Source organism: Pleurodeles waltl, chromosome 3_1 (assembly GCF_031143425.1).
Source record: "Pleurodeles waltl isolate 20211129_DDA chromosome 3_1, aPleWal1.hap1.20221129, whole genome shotgun sequence".
Taxonomy (NCBI): domain Eukaryota; kingdom Metazoa; phylum Chordata; class Amphibia; order Caudata; family Salamandridae; genus Pleurodeles; species Pleurodeles waltl.
This window is the reverse complement of record NC_090440.1, coordinates 1,157,072,407-1,157,092,825: the sequence shown is the minus strand read 5'-3', so window position 1 is coordinate 1,157,092,825 and position 20,419 is coordinate 1,157,072,407. Positions and strand designations below refer to the sequence as shown.

Below are 20,419 nucleotides of genomic sequence, written 5' to 3'. Positions count from 1 at the left end.
CCCCATACCCCTCTCCTGTCGGAGAATCCTACTTACCTGCTTGCAGGGAGTCCTCTGGCAGGAGATGGGACACAGTGCTGCTGCCAGCAGCAGCATCCGCCAGAAAAACACCCAGAGGCCGTATCATGGAACATGATACCGTAGGCGGTGTTTTGCTGGCGTGGCGCTGCTTCTGGCAGCGGCGCCACCTTACCGCCATCCGCCGCCATGACCGTAGATGGAATACCGTCAGCCTTCTGGCGGTATTCTATCTATGGTCGTAATGCCATGGATGGTCAGTAGCCACGGCGACGGTATGTTGCCGGCCATCGCTGGGCAGTAGGTGGCATTTGCCGCCAAGGTCCTAATGAGAGCCTTAGTCTGTAGTGACACCATAAGCCATGCATACAGATCAAAAAGACAGCAAGACTTTGCTCTTGGATCTCTAGTAGTATTGTTCCCACGGCACTGGTGGTGGGGTCATTAAAGGTAAGGATTAGAATCACTTCTGACAAGTGTCAATCAATGTAATTGTATGATTTAATATAATAAACTGAAATGTGTTGCAACTGTCACATAATAACAGACTGCACTGTTTTGAATTCTGACCAGTCTTTATGATATATGTTCTGGACTCTCCAAGCCAAGCAACAGCAGATCCCTCACCTCCTCCCATTCTCCCTGAAGGTCAGTGCTGCTCTTGGCAATCCTACACGAGACAGGACCTGCTGAATTGAAAAACAAATGGTTTTGAAACTAGTCATGGCTGATTGGCATGCTTTAAAATCATTTGATTTGCATTTTTTGTAAAGAGGAAAAGCTTTGCAGAGAAGCCACCTGGCAGGGCCAGACCCCATGAAAAATACCAGTCCCCACCAACATTAAAACCTGCCCTTACCCAGCCAGCCACTAGGCCACCAAGTGCCACATTATGGATGGTCTGGGCCTATTTTTTGCATCTGTTATCTTTGCTTAATGTCCAAAGTAGAGTGGACTTATGTCTCAATTCAGAGGTGAGGTTAAAAAAAAGTGAGATAACTTAAAGAGCAAGAGGGAGCTTGGTCCGCCTAAGACTGGGGGCAGGCTCCAGTCAGAATGTGCATAGAAGAGATCTGCCCTTGTTTGTCAGTAATCACAGTTTGCGTATGATGGGTGGAGGGCTCGGCTCATTCATATAATGTGAGGAGAAGCATCTATGGTTTTTAAAGCAAGCATGATCTATCATGACTTTCAAAGATAGGTACTTTACTATAGAATGTAGGTAATGTGGCCCACTTGTCGTTTGCAGAGAAGGGAATCCATCAAGAGTGTGCAAACATGGAATGTGATCATGGTGCACAAAGATTAGGGTTCACCCACAGCGTACAGCAGTGGGTAAAACTCATGGTAGGATGGGTACAGACAGGGTGTTCCTAGAGCGGAGCTGCTAATGAACTGCAGAGAATGGAGCTCACAAATGATGTGATGTGTCCTTGGTGCATATGGAGTAGGATTCACTTACAAGGTTTAGCAAACTGGAGGCACAAATATGTGTGGAATGTGTAACCCACTCTCTCTTTGCAGAGAGTGGAACTCACGTATGATGTGCATCAAATGAGATCCAATCATGCACTAAAGAGAGAGAGCAGGGACACTCTCTGATTAAAGAGAGTGGAACATATTTTAGGTGTGCAGTTAACTTGTACACACTCACAAGACACAAATGGAAAACACGGATGACTTTCAGAGAACGGAGACCTCATGTGAAGTGCAAAATGTGAAGTTCCTTCATATTGTGTAGGGGGAGGGACCTATTCATGACTCAGGAAGTGAGACTCAGTCATGGTGTACAGATAGTAGAGCCCACTTAAGGACTGCAGAAAGTGGACATGACTCAGGGAGATTGGAGAGTGCGACACATTCGTTGTGTGGAGCGAGCAGGATTTTGCTGTTTCATTGTGAAGAGTGCCAGACTCAATCATGAACTGCAGAAATTGGAACTCACTAAGGTTGTACAGCAAGAAATGTCTTGTTGTCTGTGCCTTTGGCACATGGAACCGTCTCACAGTGTGCAGAGAACACAGCTCTTAAGTCAGAGTGCCCATCTAATGAGACCCATTGGGGTGTGCAGCTTGGGATATCCAGTCATGCTTTACGGACAATAGAACCAATCCATGAACCACAGGTGTTAGACCTTGCTCTAGCTTGGCAGAGAGTGGTAGATCTACTCATGGTGCACTTGAGTTGAACTTACTTGGAGTGTTCAGGAAGGGTTACTAGTTATGGTAATCAGACAGTAAAGCAGCAAACTACACTGAGGAACTTCAGAGAGAAGAAGGGCATATGAGGTGTAGAAAGTGTAACCTATTCTTGTGCAGTGTGAGTGGGTCTTGCTTGTACATTATAGTTACTGTTACTCAGTCATGGTAAGCAGAGAATAAGACCCACTTATACACCACAGAGTGTGAAACTCACTGTGAGTCTGCATAAAACCAACAATGAATGCCACGGTGTGACTCACTCATTGGTAATGGAGATTGGAACCCGCCCAGAGTGAGTGCAAACTGAGACTCAGTCACAGTGCACAGCAAGTTGCACCTGCTACTCGTGTACAGTGAGTGGACCCACTCATGGTCTGCAAAGAATACGACCCACTCATGAGATGCATAGCAGGACTTGCTCATTAAATACAGATATTGCAATTCGATGAGGCTGAATAAAGACTGTAACTACAACATGGGGTACAGAAAGTGGGACCCACAATTGGTTTACAGAATGGTTGCCATTCATTAACTCTAGACAATGGAATTATCTGAGTGAAGAGAGAGTGGGTCAAACTCGTGTTTTCCAGAGAATGGTACCACTTAAAATGTGCAGGGGACCCATTCATGGTCTGCCAGACATTTAGGCCCACTAATTTTGGGTAGTGACCAAGTTATGATGCATAGAGAATAGAAAGTACTAAAAAAAAAAAAAAAACTGAAAGGAGGATTGCAGAAAGAGGGAGACACAAGTACTTGGTAGAGAGTAGAGTCAGATAAAGGCATACTATTCCTGTTTGCACTGCAGCAGAACCTTAAATGGGTGTACTGCGCCCACTGAGTCTGTCTGCGGGGGGCTGCAGTGGAGGTTCATTGGAACTCCTTTCATCCCATATCATCGATAACCCGTGGGAAGCACACTTTGTGCCATTTTTTGTGGCATACAGTCAGGTCCCATTAACAGGTACTTTGCCTGTGCACCTGCTCCAATAATACAGTGCAGAGGCAAAGTGTTTTCTTGTTTGCGTGGAGCCACACCCCTATGCAAATTAGGCAATGTCCCCCTTGAGCTCATGTTAGCACAGGTGTACGCATGCCACAATCTAATTATATAAGGGGCTGCAGAAGCATCGGCAGCCCCCTCTTTAATACTAAACTACCCTGTAGGCATACAAAGTGGAGGCTGTATTACGCACAGGGTGCACTACCCTTATGTGCACCTCAGTGGACCCTTAGCTTGGTGCATCGGGTGCAGACCATGCCAGGGCATCCTATTACAGTTAACGCACTGCCCCTGGCATGGTCATAAACTTGTGCCAACTTTCGAGGCAGGGCAATAATGAAAAGCGAACCGGTTGTTTGAAGCAGCCGGTCCATCTTTCTTTGTGCAGACAGCAGTGCGGCCCATAGAGCCCCTCGCAAGCAGGTTCAGCGACTGACTGCACCTGCTGCAGAGGGATGTTGTGGGAGATGAGAGTGGACCCCTTCCTCATTTTCAAATCGCGCCCTCACTGTGCTCCATCTCTTTGCTGCACTCATTTTGTGTGCCCCATAAGCCTCTATTGACTCTTAGGGGCATATTTATATTCTGTTTGCGCGAATGTGTGTCAAAAATGTTGACGCACAATCTGCGCAAACCCTGCCCCATATTTATACTTTGACGTCCGACCCCGCGGGCGTCAAAATTCCACCCTGTGCGTCATCAAGGTAGGCGTTCCCTTCCAAAAAATGACTTTAAGGCCTGTGCCCCATATTTATACTCTGACGTCATTTTGACGCACAGGAGGGGGTGGGCCTTAAAAAATGACGCACAGCCTGATGGGCGCCGTTTTTTAACACTGGGTCAGGGCAGGCGTTAAGGGACCTGTGGGCTCGGAAGGAGCCCAGAGGTGCCCTCCCCTGCCCCCAGGGACACCCCCTGCCACCCTTGCCCACCCCAGGAGGACACCCAAGGATGGAGGGACCCATCCCAGGGAAGGAAAGGTAAGTTTGGGTAAGTATTTTTTTCAGATTTGTTTTGTGGCATAGGGGGGCCTGATTTGGGTCCCCCTACATGCCACTATGCCCAATGACCATGCCCAGGGGACATAAGTCCCCTGGGCATGGCCATTGGGCAAGGGGGCATGACTCCTGTGTTTGCTAAGACAGGAGTCATGTCAATGGAGGTTGGGCGTAAAAAAAAATGGCGCAAATCGGGTTTGAGGCCTGAATTTTGCCTCAGACCTGACCTGCCCCATTTTTTTACGCACAACCCCCATTTTCCCATACGCCGGCGCTGCCTGGTGTGAGTCATTTTTTTTGACGCACACCAGTCCGCAGCTCCGGCTAACGTCATTCCATAAATAAGGCGCCCGCATGGTGCGTTGGAATGGCGTTAGCGGATGTAAAATGTTTGACGCACAACTGCGTTGGCGCAGTTGTACGTCAAAAAGTATAAATATGGGCCTTAGTCTATAATATGGCACAGGCACAGGGGCAAAGTATTTCGTCATATGCATGGGGCCACACTCCCATTCAAATGAGGGAATGTCTTTGTAGGATTGCGCTGGCGCTACCTGTGGTCCGATATGATATGTATTACAGAGGGTAACTGTCTACTGCCCCCTCTTTAATACCAAAGAGCTTGGGGGGGACACATAGCAGATGCACGTGCTGTGGCACCCACAGAGCACTTTTTGTAATATGGCTCTAGGGAACATTTTGTAGATTTGGTGCAGCACCCCGGTCTGCACCGCAATGCAACCTTACATAACTATACAGTTCACCATACCAGGGTTAATGCACTGCTTCCGGTGCCGGGGTGACACTGAACCTGCACAGGAAACAGCACATTAGTGAAGGGTGGAGAGGCTCTTTAAAAGCCAATGGCCTGCCTTTTACCGTGGCACCAGTTACAGGCTCAGGTTTAGAAACAGAAAGTAACTGCGTGACTGTGACTCTACTCTTATAGGGGGATGCCTGTTTCACCGCAAAACGGTGCTTTCTGAGAGGATGTACTGACTGTGCACAACCTCTATGTGTTTCCAGTTAGTGCACCCCCCAATCAGCTTCATTTCATTTGCCCCTGTCAACAATATGGCACGCAGGGAAAGGCAAGGGATTCTCTCCTTTGCATTGAATGTCCCCCTGCACATAGGAGAATGCTCTATGTGATCACGCCAGCGCACACGCAGCACCAGTGGGATCTCTATTGCACAAGTGGTCTCACAAGTATCCGGGTCTTCTTTTGCAATACCGAAGTGCGCCCACAAACCGGTTGTACCCCAGAGACATTTTTCTATAATATGCCCCCTGTTGAGAAAATCATTACATCAGGTCATGCAGATAGTAAGATAGGCTTCTGTGCATCTGGGAATGTTATCCACTCATGACAGCACAGAGTAAGGTCAAAAGGAGTCTTAAATCATAAGAAAGAGAGCAGACTTATTGTGGCCTTGCATACGGTTTCAATGTCAGAGTCCAGTTCCGACTGGGAAGAGTATCCACTGAAGTGCAAGGGTGACTCCATTAAGGAGATATTTGCAGGGTGCGCTGTCTCCTGGTATACACATAGCAGGAGCCTCACATGAAACATGCTAGTGAGTTCTACTCTAAGAGTAAACGAGAAATACCTTACCCTAATTATTGCGAAGCAGTTGCTCACTCGAATCATCGGCCAATATTCCCTCTTGGTTGCCAAAGAGCTTATTTCCTTCATAATAGTCAGAAAGTACGATTTAGTTATGCCTGATGCCAGGCATTTTTAACTCTTAGAGATCAAAGCAATAGTCCCTCCTTTGTTTTTAATAGGAAGAGAAGATCATTATCCATTAAGAACCAAGAGGATTATGCAGTAAAGGTAAGGCGGAGAATGACATTCCTGCCCTGTAAACTCATGAACAACACATACACTATTCACCCATGACAGAGAGTCACATTCACTCATGCCATCCACCGAAACTCAGTTCATTCATGGTAGAAACCAAGAAGCATTCACTATTGCTGCACAGTTCACTGTTTTTGTCTCATGGCTGACACGAATGGATGTCTTTGACACAGAACAATGATTACTCGTGGTGGAGGCAAAGCGGCAATACGTCACGTGAAACTGGAGCTGTAGAGTTTCGTGGTGGACACAGAGCTCTATGCCTTCCTCACAGAGAACAGAAATGACTTCTGACTGACACATAGGACTATTCCTTTGAAGTGGGTACTGAGCAGTGACTCCCCATGCGGACACGGAGCAGTATTCTCTCATGGTGAACTTAATATTCCTCCATGACGGACAGAGAGCACGTTTCAATCTCGGCTGACAAGAGAGGAGTAGGCACTCACTTATCAGCAGAGTAGAATTTACTGATGGCTGATGCCAGTACCAATCACTAATTCTATCCTCAGAACAACGTCCGTCATGGCTGACACAGACCAGTCATCCTAGTCATCAAGCTTTGTTCACTCATCCTGTTAACTGAAGTGTTTCTAGTCATAGTCTTGAGAGAGCAGCATTAACTCATGAGTGACATAGAACAACACTCACTCAAACTAGTCAAAGAGTCAGATGACATCAAAGCCAGAACAAAGGTCCTACTCTGTCCCACTCATATCTCTCTGCGTCACTTACACCTTCACATTATCTTCACTCGCTGCTCATTTAGATAGCTTGCCGAGCAGCGTGCTGGGTAGGTCAGCACAGTGTCAGCAAACCAGCCATGGTGGGGAACTCATGGCCTCATTTGCAAGTGGCTTGCGGCACCAGTGCATCACTTCTTTGAGGCACTGGTAGAGCAGGCTGCAGGGCCATATCTACAAGACCAAGCAAAGCCACCTTGCGTAGCTTTACATGGCCTTGTAGATATGACCCCCTTTCATGCATTACTATGTGTGAAATGGACATTCCATGGGTGTTGCTGTGGGTGTCCCAGGCAGCACCCATGGAATCTGACGCATTTCCAGATTTTCAAGGTTTTGTAAACCTGGGAATGCGTCAGTTTCCTACGCCACCCTAGGGGGTAGTGTAAGGGTGGTGCAGTGGGAAGAAATAACATTATTTCTCCTGTTGTTTCCTCTTTCTGTGTGTACTGCATTCTGCAGCACACATAGAAGGAGGAAACGCCTCTCATGATTATTTTTGTGCAGGGATGGTGTCGCTTTCTGCACAAAATCAATCATTCCCGCAACATAGGCATCCCTGCACCATCGTGCAAGGGTGCTTGCATTGGCACATGGCTGCAATTTGTGGACCAGCGTAGGGAACAAGGAAAAGAATGCATCATATCTTGTAGATACAACACTTTCCTGCCCCTTTTTGTGATGCAGAGCAGCACAGCAAAAAGGCTTGCGATGCTGTCCTTCGCCAAATCTTTGTAAATGAGGCCCTCAGTGTCCCTGGCAAAAATAACCCAGGCTCCAGGTACTGCCTGGAACAGTCTCTGTCCTTTCTGCATATGCTCAACGTTTTTTACTTCCTCCTGCCTCTAGTTTCTATGGGAACAGAATGAAAATGTTAGAAAAAGAAATACGTGGAACAGAGAGGTTACTGAGAGGAAGGTTCCAGGTGGGCTCTGGAATGCTTGGCTGCTTCTTTCTTCTACTCAGCAGAAGATGCTGCATTGAAGCTGAATGTTTTCAGACACAAACCAGAGCTGTCAATGATAGGTGCGAGAGCACCGGATCTACGCTACATATTCAGGCAGACCACTGACAATGTGAATTATTTCCATTTCAGTTAATTTCATGTAAATGTATCATATGCTGATATCCTCAAATTCAGACATGGATCAGGTGCTCCAGTAACACATCGTTGACATAAACTATGCTTAGATCTAGAAACAAGGCAGCCCTTTTGTAGCATAGATTTCCTAGCCAATGTAATTTGCATATTTAAATGTGCCAGATAGAACGTTCCCATGGGAGAATGATAGTGTTTGCTATCTTGTCAAAGGAAAGGCATGCTGCAGGGAACCCTCCATTGCAGAAAAGGCAGCAGAGAAACCATTCTACAGGATCCTAAAAAACACAGTTGTGGGTAAGAAAGAGTTTGTTCATCTACAGGACCGGTATTCAGGTGACTGCCAGGCTCCCAGCCCCAGCTCCACTCGTCTCAACCAAAGGCTCCCTCACGCTCACCCGGGCGCTCACCTCCCCTCATGTTCCGTACTCAAGTGGAGGCACGAACACGGTCACCACATACCTTCCCCCTTTGAAGGAAACAATCAACAGTAAAACATATTGGCAGAGAACTATAATACAACAATGACACATTCACAGATCATTAATACATGAAAAATGAAGAATAAGAGAAATTTACGATGAAACCATGAGAAAATACAACTAAGACAAAAAAGACAAATGATAACATTTCATAATACATTTTCAAGCAACCTGAGAAACAGCTTGGAAGAATAAACTCAGTTAACTTCAAAATCCTTCATCCACTTTGGATTTTCCACATTCATTTTGACACCCTGACCACACCTTTCAGTTCTTTCTCTAGCCCTGATGCTTCTGCTTCTGTACTGCCTAACCCAGATGCCTTGGACCTGCTCTTGGCATCAAGAAACACTCTAGCAATTCACAAGTTTTTTTTTCACATTCCACACATTATCATCTGACAATTCAACAAACCTTTCTATCCTCGACGCACAATGGACTAGAAAACACTTACATCCCTTTCCTCACAAAACATCCCAACTTGGCTCTGACCCAGTCATCTACTCGCAGATCGTAACCGCACCCATCTTCTCACTTAATTTCAACTTGTCTCTAAATCCACATTCTTTCTCATTCTGCCTCCATCTAGGTCTTAACTTAGATCAGTACTCCCTTCCCCTCATTAACTTATAGAGTGACACACCCGTGGTATTGTTGGGCATAGTTCTCTATGCCCACAACAATTTTTTCACAGCTTTTCTCCAAATGCCACCATTGGCAAAAGCCAACTGGAACCCTTCCTTCAAAACCGCGCTCCACCTTTGTGTGACAGTATTACCCCAGGGATATTAGACTGATGTTCTCTTATGAAGTATACTCAGTCCCTCCAGAAATTATGTAATTTCATTCAACACCAACTGGACTCCACTTTCTGTAATAATTTACAAAGGAAGTTATTCCCTGGCAAGGATCTCCTCTAAAAACTCAAGAATATTCCTTGTCTTCACGTTTCACAAACATCTCCTCAGGCTAGCGGGTGAATAAATCAATAGCCACCAGAGCAAACATAGCACCTGAATCCAACATGGCAAAAGGGCCCATAATATCCAAAGCAATCGTTTTCCAGGGTCCATCACATAAGTCCTCACAGCAGATTTACTACCTTACACATACAGTGCTTCTTTCTGTGTGAATGAATAATTACATTCAGTCTATCTCAAACCACGCAATGCATAGGCAATTATCACATTCTTACCTTTGCTGGCTTGCAAAAACACTGCACCTAAACCGTAATTACCTGCATCAGTCATTATAATTGTAGGCAACTGGGTATCACGCATGCTAACAGTAGAATACTTTGCCCTGCGCATCCTCTGGAATAAAAACAAAATAACATATGATGCTCCCTGACTGGAAGCATTTCTAGTTTGCTCCATGTTGGCAAGTTTCTTTCCAGTACTTTGCTTTCTTTTTCATTCACATATCATGATAATCAGGTTTCTTAGTACAATGGTCAAATGAAGACTACAACTACCAGAATGCACTTTTTTTAAAGAAGAGAAATGGCCACATGACAACCCGCTTGCATTGAGATGCTTCATATTACCACTTCTCCTTCTCCTGTGATGACTTGGTGGCAAGAGGGCAAGTTGTGGTTCAAACACACATGAAGAGTAGCCTGGACCTCAGGTTGTGTGATGTAATCTAAATCTACAGCTCTGTCGTTAACTCCAAGTTTACAAACCTGCATGACATTTATACTTTGGTCACAAGTGATAGAGGCAATAGTGACACAACTGAATGTAACACAAGCACTGGTAAAGAACAGTGCTTAATTTTCGCTGTTGTCTGCTTGTAACGCCTGTTGGCACTCAACTAATTTTGACTCAAGAGAGAACAGGCATTGCCGTAGTGAATACGTCTCGCCTTTGGGACCTTATAAGTGTTTTTTTAAGCTATGTTGTACAGAATCCTAGAGAAAGAAAAGCGTTACCCCAATAAAATTCTTGGAGGTAATAACAGACACTCTTCTGCTCCGCTTGGCACAGAGAAGCCCCAGAAACCTTTGGAATATCCATTCCATTCACACTAACCAGCACTCTACAAGCCCTTACAGAGAGCTTACATTAACTACAAAATGTCTAGGGTTTACAAACAGTGCACAAACGGAGGCTAGCCTGCTTCTAAGAACTCCCAACTTCAACAGATAAAAAAAAGTATTAATAATTAAATCACGACCATGCTGCTAACAAAATGTACATACTGTAGCGGGATTTACAACAAATTAAATTATTATGACCTCTCAGGGATATCCAAGGACACCTTTTGTCAAGTAAAACCTAGTAAAAAATGTCCAGGGAGAAGTGCTCAAAATTACATACGAAAATGATTGTGGAAATATCAAATTTCAAGGTAATGGCCCATTCCACAGGTGAAACTGATAATTGTGCAATAGTGACATATACGCAAACTAACAAAGTTCGCAGTATCAGTACTTTCAGGTCATGTTCCCAAAGTAGTATAAGGCGAACCAAAGTGTTTTCAAAGGATCCATTTGGTCAGTTGTGGCCAATAGTATTAATGATAGTATAAATAGTATAATGGTTTGACAGATGACTATTTTAAACCCTAGCTACACTTATGACAACTAATTCAACTGCACAAGACAGAAAAATCACTGTAATCATAACTGTTACAACAGGGTTTGTCAAGAATCATAAAAAGCACAATGTCCATTGCAGTGAAGATACTGCAATATAAACTAAACAAGGCAACACATCATCTGTCTCATTTCTCAGAGAACCGCATTACAACAATCCCTCAAATTAGATAAAAGGAATGTTACCAAAAAATATTCTCACTTTGTAACATCAATGTATACAACAAGTGCTCAACTAAAGGACAAGGCTGCACATATAAAAACGTTTGAAAAAGAAATGAGTGAATAATTCACCTTCAAAGGGAATGAGCTGTAATGCAGGGAGTTTAGCTGCCCCTCCCTCGTCCCTGTTCTGATTAAAGTCAGATGCCATCACGGGAGCTGAGGCCTGCTGTGTAGCTTCAATGAAAGCAGGAAAGCGGAGTGCTTTTCTAGGATACCCTAATGAAAGTGAGCTCTTAGCAGTGAGACGAGAGATATGTTCCACTAACAGGGAAGGGACAAACGGGTGGGTTTAAAGGAGATCGGGGGAAGGCTGGAGGGTGAAGGAGAAGGCTCAAAAAAGTAAATTTAAAAAAACGTTCCTGATAACGTGATGTGCACAGAGCCCTTTTAATCTCAGGGAAGAGGAATGCAAAGGCTGTAGGGGAGCTCACGAAAGGTGGTGTGCAAAAGAAAAGAAGCATGGACGGCGTGAAGCGGGCACCACAAGCCAAACAAAACACAAACACAAGCGGAAAGTGGTGGTTCAGAATTACAAAAGGGTGTGGCTTAGTCTACAGAGCTGCCGACTTTGTGGTTAGGGAACCGGGTTCGAGTATCAGCCTCAGCTCTCCCAGTACCTATGCTGATAGGGACAAATAAAGTTAAACAATGGCAATTTAAACAAAATACAGAAAGTAAACACAATTACAAATAAATGCCGATTTGTAATGGCAATGAAAATTACAAATGCCAATTTGTACTGAAGACCACATCACAGAAAACAAGTGAGAAGCAGAAAGAGAAATGTGTGATCTACTGTGGAAGAGAGCTGAGGCAAAAGAAAAAAGTAGTGTGCTACAACTAATATAAATGGCCGGAAGGGAACTGATCCATGTAACATGGCCAGTCTCCAGGGTGGAACAAAACAGCCAAAAGGCGGGGCAAATGTAAGCTATTCACCAAACAAACAAAAGGAATTTTGAAAGGCAGAAGCTTGAACCAATGATAAGCAACATGAGTGGTCTAAGCCCACAGAGTAGATAAGAGCATGTCTCAAAGAGACCGTGCATGCGCAGCCTCAGCTTGACCTAAAAAAGACAAATGGGATGAAGAAGGAGGAAGGTAAAGACAGAAATGCAGTAGCAAAGGGAGGCATTAGGGATGAAAAAAACCGCAAGAGTGATAGAAAAATGCAGGTAGTGTTTGGTAGAGGACTACAGAGGAAAAAGGTGGAATCAAGACTATGCAACCTTGGCATTCGGCTCTCTAGCTTTAACAGAGCCAGCCCTGGGGTTTTGGTCAAAACATTGGGCCAGGCACTTTTTTTTTTAGCAACATAAGCACTAGTATAGAAGGTGTAACACACATAAAGAAATTGACAAGGCAGAGGTGAGGAGACAGCAAGACTGTATAGGTTGTATTTCTGCAGGAGTAATAACCACCCCTCATGAGTGCAGTAAGTAATTTATGGCAAAATCTTTACTTTCTAACACATAGAGATAAGGTTGTACTATTTTTTAATTGGCTATATGTACAGAGATGCTGAAGCACATTTGTGAATAAGCTCCTATACTGCCGAATGGGAGTGTTGAGCATGGAAGAGAATTAGTCTTGTATATGGCATAGATGGGGAGGGTTTAATGTGCAGAACACTCATGCTCTTATTGTATTTTTTGGATAACTATGATTGGATTATATGCCAATGTATGGATGGATGGTATGTGTGTGAGTGTAGATTGATCCATGTGGGACGGATGTTGAAAGTATTTTAGCCTTGTACATAATATAGTCCGGCTTGAAATGAATACATGTCGGCAGTTACAGCCACTGTAAATATAAAAACATTGTGGGAATATTGCAAGATCCATTTCTGCGACATGCTTTTTTGCATCGCTTCATAATTATTAATATAAGGAGAGGTTATTTAACTCTTTTGAATCCTGTAGAGGTAAACCATTTATACCGACTGTTTCTCTATTTTGCAAAGCTGATTTATGTATCATGATAAATGTTTGCAGGCTGTTTCTTTGCAAGGTAACATTTTGCAGAGTGTTTCTCTGAGCAGTGGTAAATTGAGTAACTCGTAACTATGCAACCTACACAAAGTTTGAAAGTTTACCTCATAAGTTTGCAAAGGCTGTATAAAAATGACACTCCCCACGTCCTTAGCAATGAATGATATCCGGTGCAATGTTTAGAAAGGGGATGGAAAGTTCAAGTTCAGAACTTATAAGGGTGGCTCAGTATAGGGAATAGGCAACCTCCGATCAAATTAGTGATGTGGGATGAAAAGGAATGCTAAACATTGAAAGTGACTCACAGATGGGAGGAAGATCGAAGAGAGGACTTGGAAGACTTGATCTGAACGTTTGCCCAGGGAATCTATTAAATGTGTTTCTCTCAAAACACATCCTAAAATTCAAATTGGTCAGGAAGCTCTCACCATAACCTTTGTGGAAAGTAGAGCTGTGATAATTTTTATATTTTGCAAACATAATTTCAAAACCTTATTACTGAGAGGAACTGACAACGTTTCTGGCTCCCCACGCGGTTTACATATTCACATAGTTTTCACCAGCATGTATTCGCCTGCCACTGGTAGCTAGTGTAAATTTTGCATCCAAGTGCACTTTTTGCCTAACTTTTTATAGTTTATCCAAACACAAGTTACAACTGTGTAGACCACGGTAATAAAAATCTTGATTTCCGTGTGCAAGGCTGTCTCGTGTTGACCTAAATGCCCTTGCATGGTTTTGTAGTTTTCCGAACATTAAGCATGCTTTGCAATGAACAATTATGAAACACTGTAAACCGCTTAAATAAATTAGAAGTCAAGGAAAATCAAGAATGCTGCAGGTTTTATACACCACCTGTATTTTACAGTTTCAGTACTGCATCGCTGTTTTAATCAGGATTGGTAGGGGTGGAGGCTTTTGTTGCAACTGTTATTTTTGGTGCCTGTCATACCAATGATTTTTCACTGTTGTTGCCGAAGAACAGCAGTTTTCCAGGTCTTTGATTGGGGAGATCTATGTAGCAAATTCCTGTATTTGTTGAAGGGGTTATTAATACCAGCCTTGAATCTGAAGATGAAGAGCCATGCCTAGTGGGGAAATTGTGAACACCAAGGGCCATATTTACAAGAAACTGGTGAATCAGTGCTGATGCACCAGTTTTCTTGTGTCACCCTTACCACACCTAACAACACCATGGATGCACCTTATTTGCAATACGGTGCACTGTGGTGGTCGTTAGGCCAACAGCGTCAACATTTTTGATGCTATTGTGGCACTTTGCTGCACTACCATCAAAACCTTTGGCAAGGAGGCCCATAGGGTTCTATAGGTGCTTCATTTTAAAGCCTGTCCTGAGCAGGTGTTAAAAATGGGCCCAAAAATGGCACAGTGAATTCTTGTAGATTTCAATGTACCATTTTTGTGGGGCTCCTAGCGCCGGAACGCCCCCCTTGCATACATTGTGCCTGGCATAGGCATAATGTGGGGCAAGGGGGGTGAAAAGTGGCAGAATGCACGCATTGCACCACTTTGTAAATCCGGCGTGGCAAAAATGCCCTCCTAACACCACATCAGCATGAAACAAATTACACTAATGTGACACAAGGAGGTGCTAGGGGCTTGTAAGTCTGCCCCCAAGTGTGAGAGGAAGATCTGATTGCTTAGGGGTCATTTAACAAACGCATTTATGAGTATGGGATTCAGAACAACTGGAGTGGTGTTTTACATCTTATATGCCTTTGTAAATCTGCCCCGAAATGTCCAGACCCCCATTGGCAAAAAATCAAAGAGGGCAATGTCCATTCTATTTGTTCTATCTGTATATTAATATTACTTGAACATTCCCGTTTTATTAGCAAGTTAGATGTTTTGTGGCTAACCTACAAGGACAGGGGAGTAACAGAGGATCCCAGAACCCCCACACCTTATATGCCAGAGGGGGTCCCTAGAGCTTCTGCAAGCCTGCTGAATAGAAAATTTTTAAAAGCAACTAAAAAGTTGCATCTAGAGAGAGGCTGGCTGAGGCCTATGTAGTATGTCAGGTGCTAAAAGGACACCAGCAGCGGTGCTTGATTGGATGCTTCCATGAGCCTGACTACTAAACAAGCGGATTACATTTGAAATGCACAACGCAGTACTGGACTTGAGATGTTCAGCTGAGCCGGGCACAGCACTACACAGCACAGTGAGCGGGATGCAGCAGACTGATAGCCTTTAATGGGAAAGCCGGGGCCCCTCTGTGATGGGCCCAACAGCACTCCTCGAGCAAGCCTGTGCAGTGCATACTGGAGCTTAGTTTCATTTTCTTCACTTCTTCTCCAGCACCCAAGTGCAGATCCTCTGACCCAAGCACAGGAGAAGAACTACAACTGCCCACAGTGCCTATTGCATGGAGCTTCTAATGTAAAGATTACTGTGAATTCTAGAAATTATATATTATTTTATCCATCATATAAATGACCTGATCAAGCGAAAGACAATAGAAAATTCAGGGTCCAAAGGGAGCCTTGGCACATACTAGAATGAGAATTTCACCTAGCAGTATGAAAATAAATTAAATGATTCTTCCAAAAACCCATTTTATTCTATTGATATCCTAGAAGATTATATCTCAACACACAGAGCGCCCCTGCCAGATCAAACACATGCATTTTGACGTTCATAACCAAGCCCCGCCTGATGCCACCCTGGGCGTTTAATAGAATGATGTATACACATTTTCAAATGTATACATACACACAAATACGTGTACACGTACAGACACCCCCCTCCCATGTCAAAAGGGAAATGTCTGGCAAGTCCTAGCTTTTTAGCCAACATGATGGTGCACTATACAAAGCCAGAATCGTCTGAATGTGCCACCTGTAAGATGCTGCCACTTGGCTGTTGCACACCCGTCCCTGCTTCTCTTGCATCACAGTTTTGTGAGCCAGGCTGGCACTTAAGCTGTTGTATTCTACCTCCCATGGTGAAAGGGTCTTGAAGAGCAGCTGCCCATACACGAACACTGGTGAGGGTGGCTCTCCTTACTCTTCTCCCATGGTGAATTACTTTTGTGATGGATGCGTGCAATGTTCCTTGTTTCCAATAATGTCTGTTTTAAAAGGGAGTCTTTTACAGCTGTTATTCGAAGTTCCCATGTTTAGTGTAGGAGACACTTGATCGGCTGCTGCCTGTGCTGGCCCTGTTCTGCTAGGGAGCTCAGCTCTGCTGCTCACTTTAAGGCTCGATTTGTTCTAGAGGGATTTCCATAGCTGCTGCCAATGCTGTGGGCCTTTTCTGTGTGAGGAAAGCTTACACTGCTGCTCTTTAAGGTATGCCATTTCTGTGTGTGAAGGAAGCTTGCACTACCGTTGCCTCTCCTGTGCTTATTTTGCATCTGGGAAGCTTGCATTTGACTTCTATTCCTCTCTTGCGTGAAGGAAACTTACTCCGGTAGTGTCTCTGTTTAATATGTTCTATTCTCTAGGTGGGAGAATCCTATGCTCCCTAATGGTGATCTCAGCACCTAAGTTGCCAGTCAGAAGTGCCCTAGTGAAGAGACAGCCCTGAGAGAACTGAGAGTATGAAGGTTAAAGGGGTGTTAGGACTCTTCTTGATGAAAGGGAAAGACTACAAAAATAAGAGTGAAAAAGAAGGGAGAGTGAAGTAAAGGAACAGCAACCGGCAAGGAACAGTAAAGAGGATGGAAAGGGAGAAGATAAAGGAGGTGAAATAAAAAGAAAGCAGTGAAGGAAAGAAGAGGAATGGAAAATACCTAAGAGGGAGAAGATGAAAGGAATGGGAAAACTAGAAATAGAATGAAAGTGGGTGATGGAATGAAATAGAAGATTTTAAAACAAAAGCAAAGGAGATATAAAAAAAGAAATAAAAATATCCACAAATGTGAGATGGGGATGAGGTAACGGGAAAGGAAAATGGATGTGGCTGAAAATACGTGAAAAAAAATAAACCGAGGTGAAAAAAGAGTTAAAAAAGAAAGTGAGGGACAGAAAGGATAGAAAACAACTGAAGAATGGCAAAAGGAGCATGAGCAAGGGAGCATGAGTGTGAGAGGGTGAAAGAGAAGGAGGCAAAGAGAGAGAAAGAGCGAGAGAGAGACTCATCACAAAGTGGAAAGAGAGCTCAGACTAGATTGGCATTGAGTAAACCATGTGAGTGATGTTATGGAATGGCTATGAAAATAAGATTAGTGAAAAACATGACATTTAAAATAAAGAAGCATGATGGAAGACGCAGGAAACTGGGTGGGCTGAAAATAAAATTGTGGATAAAAAAAGTGAAAGAAAATGGGGAGCAAGTAGATTCATCTGAGGAAATGAGACAGGTAGAAAGAAAGAAACCAATGCGATAAGAGCCATAAAATAACAAAGCGGTGTAAAGGAGGTAGTAATTAAAGTAGGGTTGCAGAAGCAAGAAGATTAGGTAATGTATAAATGATGGTGAAGGTACCACTCAGTGGTTATAATGAGAGAATGAGAGAAATAAAGCTAAAAGAAAAAGATTAAATGAAGAGACAGAGATGTTTAGGGTCTAATATAGCATTGCTTGTGGAAGGGAAAGTGAACTGTAAAGAAGTTAGAGATCGTGAGATATGCAGGTTAATGGCAAATTGGATGATGGAGTGAAGACTCAAAGGTGGCTTTGGATGTCGAACTGAAACTGGTAGAGCTAAAGTTGAGCGTGAGATCGGTAATAAGGTTTAGTGAATGAGAGTTCTAGAGCTGGAAGTAAGCAGTAAGTTGGAAGAAACATGGTGAACCGATGGGAGACAGAGGTGCACATTACTTCAGGAGAAATTGGAGAGAGGGAAAATGTATTTCTCAGATGTGGAAGAACAAGAAGTGAAGGTGTGCAGGAGCACAAGACATACACTTGAGTGTGAAGAAAGAGTGTGAAGGTTAAACTGGAAAGAATGGATGTACTAGGAGGACAGAGGTGGAGTTGAGATGGAAACTGGAAGGGGATAAGAATAGGCTGGGGAGGGTGGGGAACTGTGAAAGATAGAAATGAGAATGACAGAGATACAGGCTATGATAGCAAGTGACAGTAGGGCTTAACACATCGGTGGGAGGTAGAAGTGGTGGAACAATGAGAGGCTGGGTGAGCAGAAAATGTGATGAAAGAATGAGAGCTAACATTACGGTAGGCTCTGAAAGATGGAACTGAGAAATGTGCGAGATAGTAAGAAACTGAAAAGGCCCATCATCGCAATGCTAACTTATTCTGCAATAGTACAAAGGCAGTACTTTTCATCACAGTCATCATTGGCAAGATCATATCCCTATATCAGAGCCCTTGGTGCATCCAGGTCACCATCAGTTTCTACTCTTTGAGCCCCTAATCGATATTTTGTAAATCAATACCACCAAAACAGTTTGGAAACACACTAATGTCTCCATGACGGCAGAACACTTTGATCCCCTTGAAACTAATTGTTTCATTGAAAATCCTGCTGAATCTTGGGAATACGTTGTAAGGGTAAAGTACCTGAAAGTGTCAGGTGGCAGAGTGATTGTATGTGGTTGGACCCCTCACAATGCATTGCAATAAAGCCTGATCATGGTTTGTTACATCACTACACAAAGGTATGTAAGAGTATGTAAAGGAGTACTAGAGGATAACTACTGCACCTACTCCAAAATGTCTTTATGACTATACCCCTTCATTTGTATTCAACATTTGTTGGGTTGCCTTCGCTTCAGAAAGTAAAGTGTGCACAATCAATTTTAATTGCTAGCTCTTGGGATAAAAGATAACCTCTGATGGACGAGACACCGTGATTACAAATCAAGGATGGGCTAGAGTATTACAAAAGTAGGTTTTGGCCAATAGGGAAGTGCTGCAGCGCCACAAAATCCTAACTATTACTTAAGCTGAATAGTGGATTTTGTGCAAGAGGTCAATGGATCGAAGTGACAAAGGATTGAGGGGATGCCATCAATGAGAAATGTAATTATTAACGGAAAACAACATATTTAGAATTCTGAACCTTAATCAATATCCACACAAGTTTATTAAGAAGAATTATGAATTTATTTCCCTAGATTAACAATGCTTATGTCACGAAAATAACTCTCAAACACAAATGATAAGCATATAGAATCAACAGTGGCTGATTAGAATGTCTTATATATCTGAGTTTAATTAAAACAATCAAGCAAATAATCTCCAAAATCATAACACAGATTAATACCACCAGAATTGGTAATAATGGTAATGTATACGTTAGTACAAACAAGCAAAGAGTGTCAATATAAATCTTGACCATTTGGAATTTAATGCCCTCACTAACCACAAATTAGCAGCAACATGTTGGACTTCATGTAAATGAATTTAGAAACACAAATTTGGAAAAAACACACTAGCTCGGATTATTATTTAAAAAACATTATTGTTAATATGCAGCATTTACACTATATGTTGCAGCTGGTACCTGCAAAGCAAAAGAGACACATAGAACAAGGCAATTTCAAACATTACCAACAGAACAAGAACATGCAGTCTACTTCAGCAAAGGGACACCATCAGGTACGTCTTCGGAAGATCGGGCCTAATGAGAGCTAAACCCAAACTGCTAGTATGACTCGAACCATCAGGAACTCAAAATAAGGATCTCTCTGTAGAGTCTCTCACTTTTCTCTTCTCTTCTCTCAAAGTCTCTCTGTAACAAATCCTACTCAGGTTGTTATACTAATGTTCAAAAGTTTTATGATTGGTCAGTACATGGGGTGGTTACGATTCAACAAATAGTAGCTCTAATTCATAACCGAAGATGCAGTCTCATCAACCTTAACCAGGACATATTCATAACAGTAACTTTTCCTCTTCCGTCTCGTCTGTGACTCCATTGTTCCATCTCGTCTAAACTTCTCTTCTCAGGAAGAAACTTCTCACATTGTAACATCTACTTCCATCCTTGAGGAAGAAACCACATTTTAGTGACAATTTCAAACAATAGAACATTCAACTTGTGCAAGAACTTTATCAAACTTGACCTAGTAAGACATAATGCAGCAACCCACTAGTGGTAGCTGTATACACATCTATTAAGCCATTTAACACACTTTTATGTAAGCATTGAACCATGGAAAATAACCACAACTTTTAGTTAGAATTTTACTCAGCCAAAGAAGAGAAATTAATTATGGCAACCATTTTCAAAAGTCACCCGTTTTTGCATGTTAATTCAC

The 20,419-nt window shown here is 43.1% G+C and overlaps 1 protein-coding gene and 1 long non-coding RNA gene across 4 annotated transcripts in view; one reads left to right on the top strand and one right to left on the bottom strand.

Annotated features, from left to right (window-relative positions):
* Positions 1–20,419, top strand: part of LOC138285029 (neurotrimin-like) — a 972,192-nt gene that overhangs the window by 265,629 nt on the left and 686,144 nt on the right. The window lies entirely within an intron of this gene.
* The window catches only part of LOC138285030 (uncharacterized), a 244,475-nt gene continuing 243,305 nt past the window's right edge, over positions 19,250–20,419 (bottom strand). Inside the window, exon 3 of the long non-coding RNA XR_011201492.1 lies at positions 19,250–20,144. This is a non-coding gene — a long non-coding RNA (uncharacterized lncRNA). The remainder of the gene's footprint in view (positions 20,145–20,419) is intronic.